The sequence below is a fragment of the Epinephelus moara genome, chromosome 18 (genome assembly GCF_006386435.1).
Source record: "Epinephelus moara isolate mb chromosome 18, YSFRI_EMoa_1.0, whole genome shotgun sequence".
Classification (NCBI taxonomy): domain Eukaryota; kingdom Metazoa; phylum Chordata; class Actinopteri; order Perciformes; family Serranidae; genus Epinephelus; species Epinephelus moara.
In genome coordinates this window covers 33,004,124-33,016,714 of record NC_065523.1, presented here as the reverse complement: position 1 = coordinate 33,016,714, position 12,591 = coordinate 33,004,124, and the positions used below count along the sequence as shown (strand labels likewise).

Below are 12,591 nucleotides of genomic sequence, written 5' to 3'. Positions count from 1 at the left end.
GGTATCTGCTGCCCCCAAGTGGCCAAAGAGTCAGTTCTTAAAGGTTTCAAACCTGCTGAGTCTACAACCTTTTAGTATACTCAAAGGCCTTCGCAGTCTGAACATCGTTTGAATTGAGATGGTTACATAATATCTGAGAGAATGGCAGCTTATTATACTAAAAGAGCCTTTCCTTTGTCAACATGCTCACCACAGGGCTCACTGCGCAAAAAGTGACACAACAACCACATTTCATCAAGACCTTTTTTTATTGTCCAGTAGACACTCTGCTGAGTGAATAACACAGTGTCAGCCTGTGATTGGCTATCAACAGTCATGCAGTAAACCACAAACAAGTTTATTTGGAAACAATCCACACATATTTTTGCAGGCTTTTATTTTCTTCTTCAATGCTTCTTTTTCCCCGTCCCTCTGAACGCTTCCACCAAAGTACCCTTCAGAGTAAAAACCTTCAATACCTTTGAGGCAGATTTTGTACTGGGCTGAATAAAGGTTAATTCTTACCAACACTGTCTTCCAAAATATGTTGTAGAATTTTTAAAGTTCTTTATGTGATTGATAAAAATCTTCAGCCATAATGCATAATGGTACTTAATTTGACCATCTGTGCATTTTCTACACACCGGTGAGTTGATCCGTACACATGCCGAGTTGATATAGTCAGATCATTTGCATCAAGCAAATCTTCAAAGCTCATTTTCTGGATGATTCAAATCAATTATATGGTGTCAGCAAGATTTTTATTCAGTTCAATTTATGTTTCATGTAAGCAGCCAGACCACACACAGTGTTTACAGTAAAGGCAGTATCGACACAGCATGTAAATATAGCCAGATTAAACAAACTGAATGCAACAACTTCATAATTTTATTTTTTTTAAAAAGAGATACTTGATCCCTCCCTTAGGAAACCACACCAACCAATGATTTCCTTCTCTCTCTTTTTGTGTGTTTGTTTAAACCTGCTGTATTATTATTTCTTTTTTCTTTTTCTCTCTTATTGCCTAATAGTTATTTGAACAATAACCTGGCATATTCCCTTTAAAGAGGAACTATACCCATTTACAAAATTCATACATGTCATTCATAAGATCTGAAACAGTCCAAAAGATTTAAGTACAAGAACAACTCTCTTACAAATTCAAATACTACAATGCTAAAACTCAAATTCATGATGTCATAGTGTTTAAAGTCTGGAGCTGCTCCATAGACAATGCAAAGGGAAAGATGTTATGACACTAGAAGCACCCAGGGGAATGTTCTGAATGCATGGGTACATTTTCTGTTTCAGAACTGAGGACGCCACTATAGAGTAAAGCTCATTTGGATATAAAAATGAAAACAAACATTCTGTGTGTCCACAAAATCAGGCTCATATTTATTGTGTATGGAGCAGCTCTAGACTTTATACTGATGACATCACAGGTTTGAGACTAACTTCTCTGGTTTCTGGTTTTAAGATTGAAGATTGAACTGTCTTAGGCCATGGAAATAACATATTGGAATTATTTATCTAGGTGTTGTTCCTCTTTATTTTACAATAATACACCAAGCTGTTTTCTTTTCGCTTTGTTTTTCATTTTGCTCACAGTATGTTGTAGAATAATGTGATTTTGTTGATTTATATCAAAAGTTTTGACCACAACACCATTTGCTTATCTTTTGATTTACTTTACAAAGAGAGAATTGGAGAATAATCAAATAACATATTCAACCTTTCTAAACCAGTTACAGTACATTTAGATGTTCTTTTCTTTTTTACAATAGATGTTCAGTAGATTGAGCGAGTCGACATTTAAAAAGTTGAAGTTCTTCCTCTTCTTTTGTTTTAAATTTCCTCCTTTTTTTGTGTTGCAAAATTGGGTGACATCCATGTCAGCTGAGGTTCTGCAGGTCTTTGGCAGATGTTCAGTATACAATAGGCTATTAAAAATGACCACTGCAGCTGGGTCACATACACTAATACAGAAACCAGTTTCAACATACACATGAAAGATCTATGGACAGAGGGGTATGTATGCTGTACAGATAACCTTAAAAACTTTAAAGGTAATTACATTAAAGAAAATTGTGACAAAAATGCATATGGAGGTTAAGAAAAACCTAAAACTCAGTAGCCCCACTAAACTGGAAGATCTCTTTTTTAAGAAAAGTTTGTTTACTTTGGAGTGTTAGTGATGTATATCCGTACTGAAGCATGGACAAGATTAAATATACACACATTTGAAGTCAGGTATTATCGACATTGTTGCTCCATATTCTGGACAGTAGCTAGCTGCCTTTTTAGTTTTGTGTTATGTGCAAAAACATTATAAATATATTCTTTAAGAAGTTATGATAGGTAGCATACAGACTATGATAACACTTATGAATATAACTTTTTGTAACACAATCAGGCACAATATTATCATGAAGGCCTGAAAATGATAGATCTGGTCATTGTTGTTGACTTTTAGAATAAGTGGTGTCTGTTGCAAAGTCATCCTAGGGCCTTATTTGCTGAGTCATGTCTGTTCAAAGCTAAATATGCAAATTATAACACGTTTACATTAATAGCATCAGACCAGACACCTTCTCTGCAAAGCTGCATCCTTAAGCATGTAGTCTGTCATTTAGTCTTCTTCTTTTAGCCTGAAATGAGAAGTTTGATTAAAATGCTCACTCTTGGTCTTTACTAAAACTACAGTTTTAAATGTTAGATGTAAAACAATTTTGCCAATAAATCTTTTGATTACTAAAATGTCAAGTATTTTTATTGACTTAAACTACACTAAAATGTTCATTCTTTGATAAAGACAAGATTAAAATGTCCAGAATCCAAATCCAATCCAAAGTATTTGACAACTTTAATACCATTTTGGGTTATTAAAATAGAATGTACTTGGATTGATCTGTGGCAGGTCTAAGGTCATGTCCACACGGAGACGAGATTAGGTGTATCTGCAAAGGTTTTTTGCGCTTTAGGGGGCGCGGCGGAGACGTGCAGGTGTCCCCAGGAGATGTGTACCTACAGAAACAGCAAGCTCCGCGTCCATAGCGACTGCTCTGCCCAAAATGCCGTCTTGTCAACGTGGAAATTTTTATTTTTTTTTCCAGCGGATGTCTTAGTTACAACATGATTTAGCTAACTGGAGTAATTTCATGTCGTAATCCGACAACAGGAGGCTTTATACAGATGACGTCCTGATGTTAGCTTTGCTAACTGTCACTGTCAGCTGCAGCCACTGATGCTTTCTAGACATAGTGATTTCCCATAACTGAATAAATACCACACATAGCAACACAAAACTGCTTTGCTAGCTCAATCATGTTGTAACTAAGATATCCGCTGGAAAAAATATTTTATTCACGGACCGTTTATTGAGTTATTACCTTATTTTTATACAGTCCATGGTTATTATAGACGCCGCTAACAGCTAACGTTAACAGCTAACGGTTAGCCCAGCTAATCTACGATAACCATGTTAATTACAAAACGTGCACACGGAAATAGTAACGTTTGTTCAATCATTGTGTTTATAGACTTAACAAACATCAGATTAGTCTACACGGTGATATAGTGACGTGAAAAATGTGATATATAGCTAAACTCTGCTGGTTTTCTACCCGAAGTATTTGTAAACAACACTGCGATTCCCTGGGAGCACCGCCAGAAGTGAAGGGCGTGAGGCCCCTGCACTTCCGTTAGTTGAAAAACTCCGGGCTGTGCCTCGAGACGTAAAGGAAGAAAAAAAATGTATTTATTTTTTTACCGATGGATTTCCAGATTGCTTATAAAGCAAATTATTAAGTAGCTTTTTGAAAAGACCAGGTTGAATTGACCAGATATTAACAAAAGAGGCTTGAACTCAAATGATTGTGTTAATGGTCTATTTATTACAGAAAAAAAGACATTTCAATTTTGTTTTCACAAAAGCTGATATTTCTGTTAGTAATTATGGATATCAATATATCAGTGACAGGAGCCACATTAAGCGAACAACAAAGGTAAATATAAAAAATAAACAAAAATAACAACAAAAAAAAGAGAGAAAAATCAAAAGTGTAGAATTGTATGCTCTGAATACTTGAAAAAGTACAAAGCATCATTTATCTGATTCTTTAAAAAACAAACAAACATATGACTTTAAGGAAAAGTACAAAATTAAAAAAAATATGAATATGAAAATATTTGTGTAAAAATTATTTTCAGATGGTCAACAGATAGAGAAAGGTAAACAAAATAATGTTTCCCTTTTTTCCGTTTCGACAAGTCTTAAATACAAGTTTCATGCCTTTTTCATAATCAACAGCACTTCATTAGTTCAAGCAGAACATCCATCTTATGACTCATCCTACGTATCAGTTCTCACAATTCTATAGCACATAGCACACTTAATAGCACATTTACACCCTGATCATTTTTTTTCTTTTCTAGAAACGCATACAATTAGATCAGTGTAATGTCATGTCTGTTTGATGAGATTTTCATGTAAAAGTAAAAAATAGTAAAAACAAAATACATGTTAAATGCATCTTAATCATCATGGAAAATAATAACTAAAAAAAAAAAACATTTTTGATGTAAAAAAGAAAAAAAACCTATGACTAATTCTGATCTGTCTCATACTTTTTACAATCATCATTTAATTGTAATTTACCATACATTGTGTTCTCATTTGCTTCAAGACATTTCCAGGAATCCTTTCTACTGTTATACATTAAAAAGCATTAAGATACATACTGATCACATTATGAACAGGTGCTGTTTCGATCATTTTGGAAAAGACTTCATTGTCATTATTGCAATTGTTGCAATTCTTAAATCAATCAATCTATTTCTGTTGAACAGTTAAAGACACTTTGGCCTTCTGTTACTCTGAGTAGAGTTTGGTTGTTTCTGGCTCAGTCACAGATTGTACATGTCATCCAGACTTTCAATAGCTTCTTCTTTACTGTGGTCTTTCCACTCTGAAAGAATTTTTTCACTGCCCTTGAAGCTTAACTTGTAGTGGTCTTGCAGTTTATCCTGAAATTTGCACACAAACCATGTCCAATATTTCAGCTTGGACAGATCAGCGGTGATTCTCCAGTTGGCATAATATGGGCCAGCAGTTCGGTACTCGTTGTAGGGAATAAGCTTTTCTGAATGTGGATCAGGGTAAAAGCTTGACTTACTTGCAACTTTTGTTGTGCAGAACTCAACAACCATTTCCACTGAGTTTCTGAAGTGTATACCATTGACTGCACAAGATCGATGAAAAGGCACACTGTGGTCATCAGGACTGTGATTTTGCAGCGTGTTGGTGCAAACAGCTGCACAGAATGGACACTTTGCCCAGCAGCAGTTACACAGCTGATCGATGAGGATTTGATCAGGCTTCATCCTGAATTCCTCCATCTTATCCAGTGAGATGCTGCCCACTTCCTTCATGACAGATTCAAGACCTTTCTCTATCTCTTCTGTAAGAAAGTCAAAATTGTTAATGTCACTGAAGTTTTGACAACAAAAGGTGTTGAATGTCAGCTCATCTTTTAGCAAACTGGAAAATTCCTTTAACCACATGTCTGAGTCTCCTCTCTGGGTTTTGACTTTCTCTGTTGCAGTAAATAAAGCTCGACTCATAAGGTTGTTGATGTCTGCAGCATTTTTCTTGAGTATATTTTGTGCTTTAATTTTGTTTTCTGTGAAGATGTATTTTTGTACTTGCTCTTTTATAAAAGTCTCTGCTTGCTTCCTTGGGTGTCGGATGTAGGTGATAAAATCATCAAAGTCCTCTTTCTCAGCCAGTGACTTCAGCAAGTGTTTCTCCAAGTTCAACCTGTTCCCACTGAATGCTGGGAAACTGCACTTCATCTCTCCAGCAAGATCAATAGCAGTCTTGTTATAGACGGCTTCAACAGTGGAACTCTTCAGTTTCTCACAGATCAGTTCTCCAAACACAACAGCAGATGAGCTTCCTCTGCAGAAGCTGCTGAAAATGTTGTAATATTGCATTTTCTTGCTTTCTACATAAGTGAGTGCATCGTTGTTTCTTTTGAATTCCTTGTGGGACTCTGAAAGCCATCTCCCTGCCTTGTCAAACACATACAGTAAAAGATCAACTGTAAACTCCTTCTTCAGGGCATATTTCCTGTTTGATTCAAATTCTGCCACCTTTTCCTTGACACTGTTGGCCACTTCGTGCAAGTAATTTGGACTGTATCCTGTTGAGGCGACAGGTTTGCTCTTGATTGCATCAAGGGACTGTTTTTCAATACTGTCAATGAAGGATCTGATCAGTTCCTGTTCTTCATACTGGAAATATCCCTTAAGGTAATATCCTGCTTTTGTAGTTGTTTCTGAAACAAATTCAAAGAATGTGTTTGCAGGACTAGAACGATTTCTTTGTCCTGTTGTGTCCTTTTTCCTCTCATTTTTATGTTGGCCTGTGTTACACAGGTCTCGGTCCTTGCTGAGAGCTACATAATGGACATAATTACCAACCTCTGATATTCTTTTGTAGCTGCCACTGCTTTCACATTGAGCTATAAGAGACCATTCAAAACCAAGCTCCTGAAGGATAATACTCAGATCTCCTTCATAGTTGATGTCCTCAATAGGTTTTGTACCTGCAGTTACCTCACGAACCCAACCACTCCAAACAGAGTTGAACTGTTTTTTAAGTTCCTCTTCATCTTTTGCCTTGTCCTTTAACTGATGAGCAAGCTTTTTGCTATTTTCTAGCAGTTTGTTCTCAAACTCTGTCTTCTTATCATCAAGCTTTTTACAAGCATTTTTCTGCTCAATTACTTCATCCAGTTTTCTTTTGACTCCTCTCACTTGGTCATCATGAAACTCCTCGATTTTCTTTTCTAATCGTCCTCGCCACTGAACCAATATCTCTTTGTCTCTGTTGTCATCAAAGTATGTTGTCATTTCTTTTTTGATTTTTTCATAGGTTATCTTCATTTCCTCATGTAGATAACTGAGCTCAACCTTGTCATGTTTTCCGTTTTCAATTCTGGTGTAAAGCACATTCTCAATGGTCAACATGTTGCTCCTCAGGGCCCAGGTCCAGTTCCCATACTGGACCTCAAGTTTTCTGTAAACTGCAATCTCAAGTGTGTTTTTGAAACTGAAAACAAAGTTTTCATTCATCAGGGCATTCCACAGGTCCTGAATTATGCTTTTGAACTGTGAGAGAAAAATTCCAGCTGACTGTGAAGCTTTAGAGAGGATGAACTTCTTCAGCTCTTGGACGCTCTCACTGTAACCTGGATTTGGAGGAGCCATAGGTGGACTTCCCTCCCATAGTTGGGCAAAGTATTTCACATCTTTCTGCACATCAAATGCAATGATGTCACGGAAGCACTCAGCATTACAAACCTCCTCTTTGGCTGCTAGTTGGGCCATCTTGTCCAGTTTTTCTTGCAGCTGTCTTTTTCCATGCATGTTTTTCTCTGCAGCTGTAATATCTGTAACATTCTGGTGAACAAACACACAACTTGGAGAAAGTTTAACGTTTTTCATCNTCCAGTTTTTCTTGCAGCTGTCTTTTTCCATGCATGTTTTTCTCTGCAGCTGTAATATCTGTAACATTCTGGTGAACAAACACACAACTTGGAGAAAGTTTAACGTTTTTCATCCTCATGAAAGCCTGAACAACAATCTGCAGAACATCTTGCATCTCAGCTGGATTCTCTCCAAAGATGTTGATCAGTGTCATGTTTCCCAGACCAACAACAAACGTTGCCAGTTCATTGTCGTGGTGAAGAGTGCTGTTACCCTCCAACTCAAGAGCGCGCAGTCCTTCAGTGTCCACCACTAGAATGTAGTCAAACTCAAAGTCTTTCTTGATCTCATCTGAAACTTTGACCAGCTGCATGAAGGCACCCTTGGTGCACCTGCCAGCACTCACTGCAAACTGTAACCCAAACATGGCATTCAGCATTGTTGATTTTCCACTGCTTTGTACACCCAGCACTGACAAAACAAAAACTCTCTTGTCGCCCAGTTTCTTGATGACTTCATCTAAAAGACTAGAGATCCACGTTAAAGGCACATGACCTGCATCACCATCCATCAGCTCCATTGGGTGTCCTGATATCATCAGCTCTGCAGCCAGCTCAGGGTATTTAGACCAGTCAGTTTTTCTCATCTTTGTTTGTTTCTGCAGAGATGCATAGGCTTCATAGATCTGTCCCATTTCTCTAAAGATGTGCTCCAAACCGAAAGTGGCAGACTGTAGTTTTGTTGATATTTGTTCAAGCTCAGTTTGCTTTCTTTTTAACAGATCAGATTTGTCATGTTTCTCCTTCAAAGCTAAGACCTCAGACCACTTTTCATCATAGCTCTGTAAAATTAAACACAGATCATCTGTGGAGAGGGCATCTGCTAAGATCTGAGTCCACTTCAGGAAATACTCTTTCTCCTTTGATGGCAAAGATGAGAGGCTTTTAATGAACAACTTCATTACTTCAGTACAGGAAGTGGTGCATTGTTTTTGTCGTATCTGCATCAGTTCCTGTTGCTTTTTACATTTCTCTTTCTCAATGTGTCCTTTGAGGTGATAAAGTTCTTTGTTTATTCTGCACCACTTGTGCCATAGTTGGCCTTGACAAGGGAGAAATGTATCTTTGATCTTTGACACATCCATCCCCTGAAGCAAGTTCACAATTTTCATTGCAGCAGATTTTCCTTTTTGGCAGACATTGTCGTCTTCATCCACTCTGATTTCAGAGACTTCAGCCATGGTTTCAAGCCGGAAGGATGCATGTTGTCCTGACAAAATTCTTCCAATGATTTTTTTCAGTTCTTCAGACACATCTGACTGGCTTCTGTCCCTGAGACCCATTATGTATTTTCCCTTTATTTTCTCAACAGCATCACATTCACTATCAGCAGTGAGACATATGAGGGGCGTCGGAGACTTAAGAAGGACTGACATAACTGCAGAACCTTTGTCACCTTTTCCCAGAGTTGGTACAAGAACCACATTGATTGAAGATTTCTCAGTCATTATGTCACGCTGTTTTTCAATTAACTGGGCATCACCATGAAGATTACAGAAGGCAATGCAGTCAGTGAAGGCATCATTGGGTTTTCCAGCAGGGCAGTACCAGGCAATCTCTGCCACACCATCCATCAGATGGCGAGACTTGGTGCTACCTGGGCAGTTTCTGTGGAAGAAGGTGCTGTGACGGTCATTGATCAAAGTGTTAATCAGCTGTGACTTAGACAGAGATAGTGAACCCAGGCGGAGAAATGACACCATGGGTGTCTCAGCTTTGCAGATGGGCATACTCTTCATGGTGACAATGTTTGAATTATCTTTGATTTCAGTTACCTTCCATGTTTTTCTTATTTGTCTGAAAGTCCACAGAGGACATTCAATATCCATTGTGACTGGGTCAGGAACAAGCAAAGGTAAGGCATACTGACATTGTGATAGCTTTGTAATCATGTTCTGCTTCAAAAAGCTGTCTGAGCAGTGAAATACTGCCATTTGAACGTCCATTGGATGCACGTCAGTCTGTTTTGATTGATCAAAGTCTGCAGTGGTGCTATAAAAATCACTTAAGTCATCATCGTCTGTATCAACAGTGTCCAATGCTAGAACAGACTTTGAATGGGTCACCTCATCACTATCGTGTCTTACAGGAATATATCTGGCTCTGTAGTCTAACATCATCAACCTCTGAAGAAAAGTATGTGCGAGTTCCTTCTCAGATGTTTCATGGTCCTGTTTCACAGGTGGACCTACTTTAACAAAATCTGCTGGTGACAACTTCTGTTGATGTTTGTCTTGAAGGTGAAGTCTGCCAAGCAGTGTTTCGGTTTCTCTTTGATATTGTTCCTTCCTGTTGATCTCTTCAGAACTCTTCACTGACTGCTGTAAATAAATAAATAAATATGTCCTGTATTTAGAAAATTGAAATGCCATATGAGATATAAATTAGATTGTCCTGAACATCTAATGAATTAAATATGGACTTTTTTTTTTTTTTACCTTATTCTTGTTTCCACTCATATCCATATCTAAGGTACCTGCAGAAGAATAATGAACATATTACATGAAGGTCAGAGCAATATACTTTTATACCGATGCACGCACACGCTCACACACACACACACACACACACACACACATCACATACACACACATATCTATCTATCTCTCTGTCTCTCTGTCTCTCTCTCTCTCTCTCTCTCTCTCTCTCTCTCTCTCTCTCTCTATATATATATATATATATATAAATATATAAATAAATAAAATGCTAATTGTAATCTATATTGAATATTAAAACTTAATGAGCTGTATTTCTGACTTTTGCATGTTATTATAGAATTCATGAAAATGTTACCTTTCTCAGTGGTTGCCGATTGTACAGGCTTGATTTCACGTTCTCCTACTGATGCGTGGTCATGATTCTTTGAGTGTTTATCATCACCAAGTTCTTTCATTGGATCACACTAAGGAAACAAGTGATTTTATTAAACATCAGTTCACCGAATGAAAACCACTGAAAATAAGAACAAGCACAGCTAAACTCAAGCAGGTTTATATTTTAATGAGAAGAAAGTAAACTTTTCTGTAAGCATTTCAACTCATCTATGTGTCCAAACAGGAGGTTCATGGATTCAAACTCTTATCTAAACGTAAAAGGTCTCCAGCTTAAACTTAACCTAGGTAGTATTAAAAGAGTAACACTGGTTTATAGCAATTACTACTGAGGACCAAAAAAAATCTCACCTTTACCTCTGTTTTAGCTGCACTCTCCTCCTGCTCCACTACTGCAGAGTAATGTGACAACAAGCAGATTGTATGATCAAACAAAATAAACTGTTTCGGTCATTTGACCATTCCAGGTTAATAAGATTTATTTGCAAAGGTTGTTTGCATCTTTGAAAAGTGCATTCTTAAAATGATGTATCTCCTCTACACCAAATATACATATTGTTATTTGATCATAATTAAGCAGATTTTGCAAAAATGAAATAAGAAAAGAAAGAACTTTCAGTAATTCTTACCTTCTTTGGTCTCTGCTGAAACAGTCTGAGATGATGGACTTGTGTCCTTCACTGCATCACTCTCCTCCATAGAACGCTTAGTCATGTTACTGCTGCTTTCATTGTTGACCTCTTTAACTTCATCAGTCTCTCCTGTTGAAGGGTCGAAGCCAAAAAATATTACAAATTAATAATTTCCCTACTTTATTTATACCAATAAAATTGAAATATCATTTTACAGTTGAAATCTATGTTGCCATACAATGAAAGTTTTCTTTAAAATGCACCTTTCTCGTTGTTTGTAGATGGTATTACAGGAGTGATTTCAGAGTCTCCTCCCACTCTTGTGTTGTCACTGTCCTTGTCTGATTGTTTAGCACCACTCACTGGATCACACTAAGAAAATAGGTGATTTTAGAAAACCTTTAGCTTATCTGGTCATGAACCATTGAGATGAAGAATGTGAAGGTCAACCACACACTGTGGTAGTCCAATTCAGAGTACAACTAAACCAAAAAAAAGTAAGGGTAGATAATATACACAACTAGATGCAAACATGTTTGTGTTTTAGTGAGTAGATATTAAACTTCTCTGCAAAAGTGTTACCAATTCATCCAAGTGTCCAACCAGGAGGTTCAAATCAAATCAAAAATCAAATCAAGTTTATTTATATAGCACATTTATAAACAACTACAGCTGACCAAAGTGCTGTACAAAATAAAAGAATGACACACAAATACATAGCAATATAAAATGCACACAAAGAAACAACAGAATAAAACTGGTAAGAACAATTACAAATGTGAAAGATTATAATATTAAAATCACTACAGACAACCAAAGGCCATTGACAACATGTATGTTTTCAGATTTGTCTTAAAAGTGTCAATGGAGGGGGAGCATTTGATTGAGAGGGGAAGGCTATTCCAGAGCTTTGCAAAGGCACGATCTACCTTACCCACCAGCCTCGATGGCAGGACAGTTATAGAGACAATGTTCGGAGGATCTGAGAGTGTATTTCTCATACTAAACAGAATCATGTTTGCACCTAGGGTGACCAGATGAGAATGGGTGTAAATCGGGACGGGGGGGGCTTGACTGTCATGACATGTAAGCTTCATTAAAAGCATAGCTGCAAATTAAAGCAACAATAGATGTAAAAACACAGAGACAATACATCTGTGATCAGTTCCCAAATTTAATTTTAACAATTTTTTCAATCTTTTCCTTTTCCAATTTCTCGTTTTATTTTATGGAAGTGATCAATGTGTGTGCACTTGTCCTTTAAAGTCAATAAAAAATAAAAGTTTGTACAACAGTTTTGAACAGTCAGAACAAGAGGCTGCACTGCAACGTGCAAATCACTCCAAGTGGCTGCCTGCGCTTTCCCTGTCCTCGCGGCTGCAGCTTGCGCTCTCTTCATCTACTTCATCGCCACTGTTGTACACAATTTAAAAACTACAACACCCATAATCCATGTAGGAACTGCTGCAGCCAATGTGCAGCCGGTGGGAGCTGCAGGACGACTCAACCACCATGATCAGTTTTTAATGTTTTATCAGGCAATAACTACTCCAGACTCTGCTCTAGTGTAATTTTTGGGACAATTAGGGCAGGATT

The 12,591-nt window shown here is 37.4% G+C and overlaps 2 protein-coding genes and 1 long non-coding RNA gene across 6 annotated transcripts in view; 1 reads left to right on the top strand and 2 right to left on the bottom strand.

Moving 5' to 3' along the window:
* The window catches only part of LOC126405950 (uncharacterized), a 55,026-nt gene that overhangs the window by 18,105 nt on the left and 24,330 nt on the right, over positions 1-12,591 (top strand). The window contains exon 2 of the long non-coding RNA XR_007571618.1: positions 6,920-7,134. This is a non-coding gene — a long non-coding RNA (uncharacterized LOC126405950). The remainder of the gene's footprint in view (positions 1-6,919; positions 7,135-12,591) is intronic.
* The window catches only part of LOC126405922 (interferon-induced very large GTPase 1-like), a 127,319-nt gene that overhangs the window by 103,843 nt on the left and 10,885 nt on the right, over positions 1-12,591 (bottom strand). The window lies entirely within an intron of this gene.
* The window catches only part of LOC126405919 (interferon-induced very large GTPase 1-like), a 160,475-nt gene that overhangs the window by 142,953 nt on the left and 4,931 nt on the right, over positions 1-12,591 (bottom strand). The window lies entirely within an intron of this gene.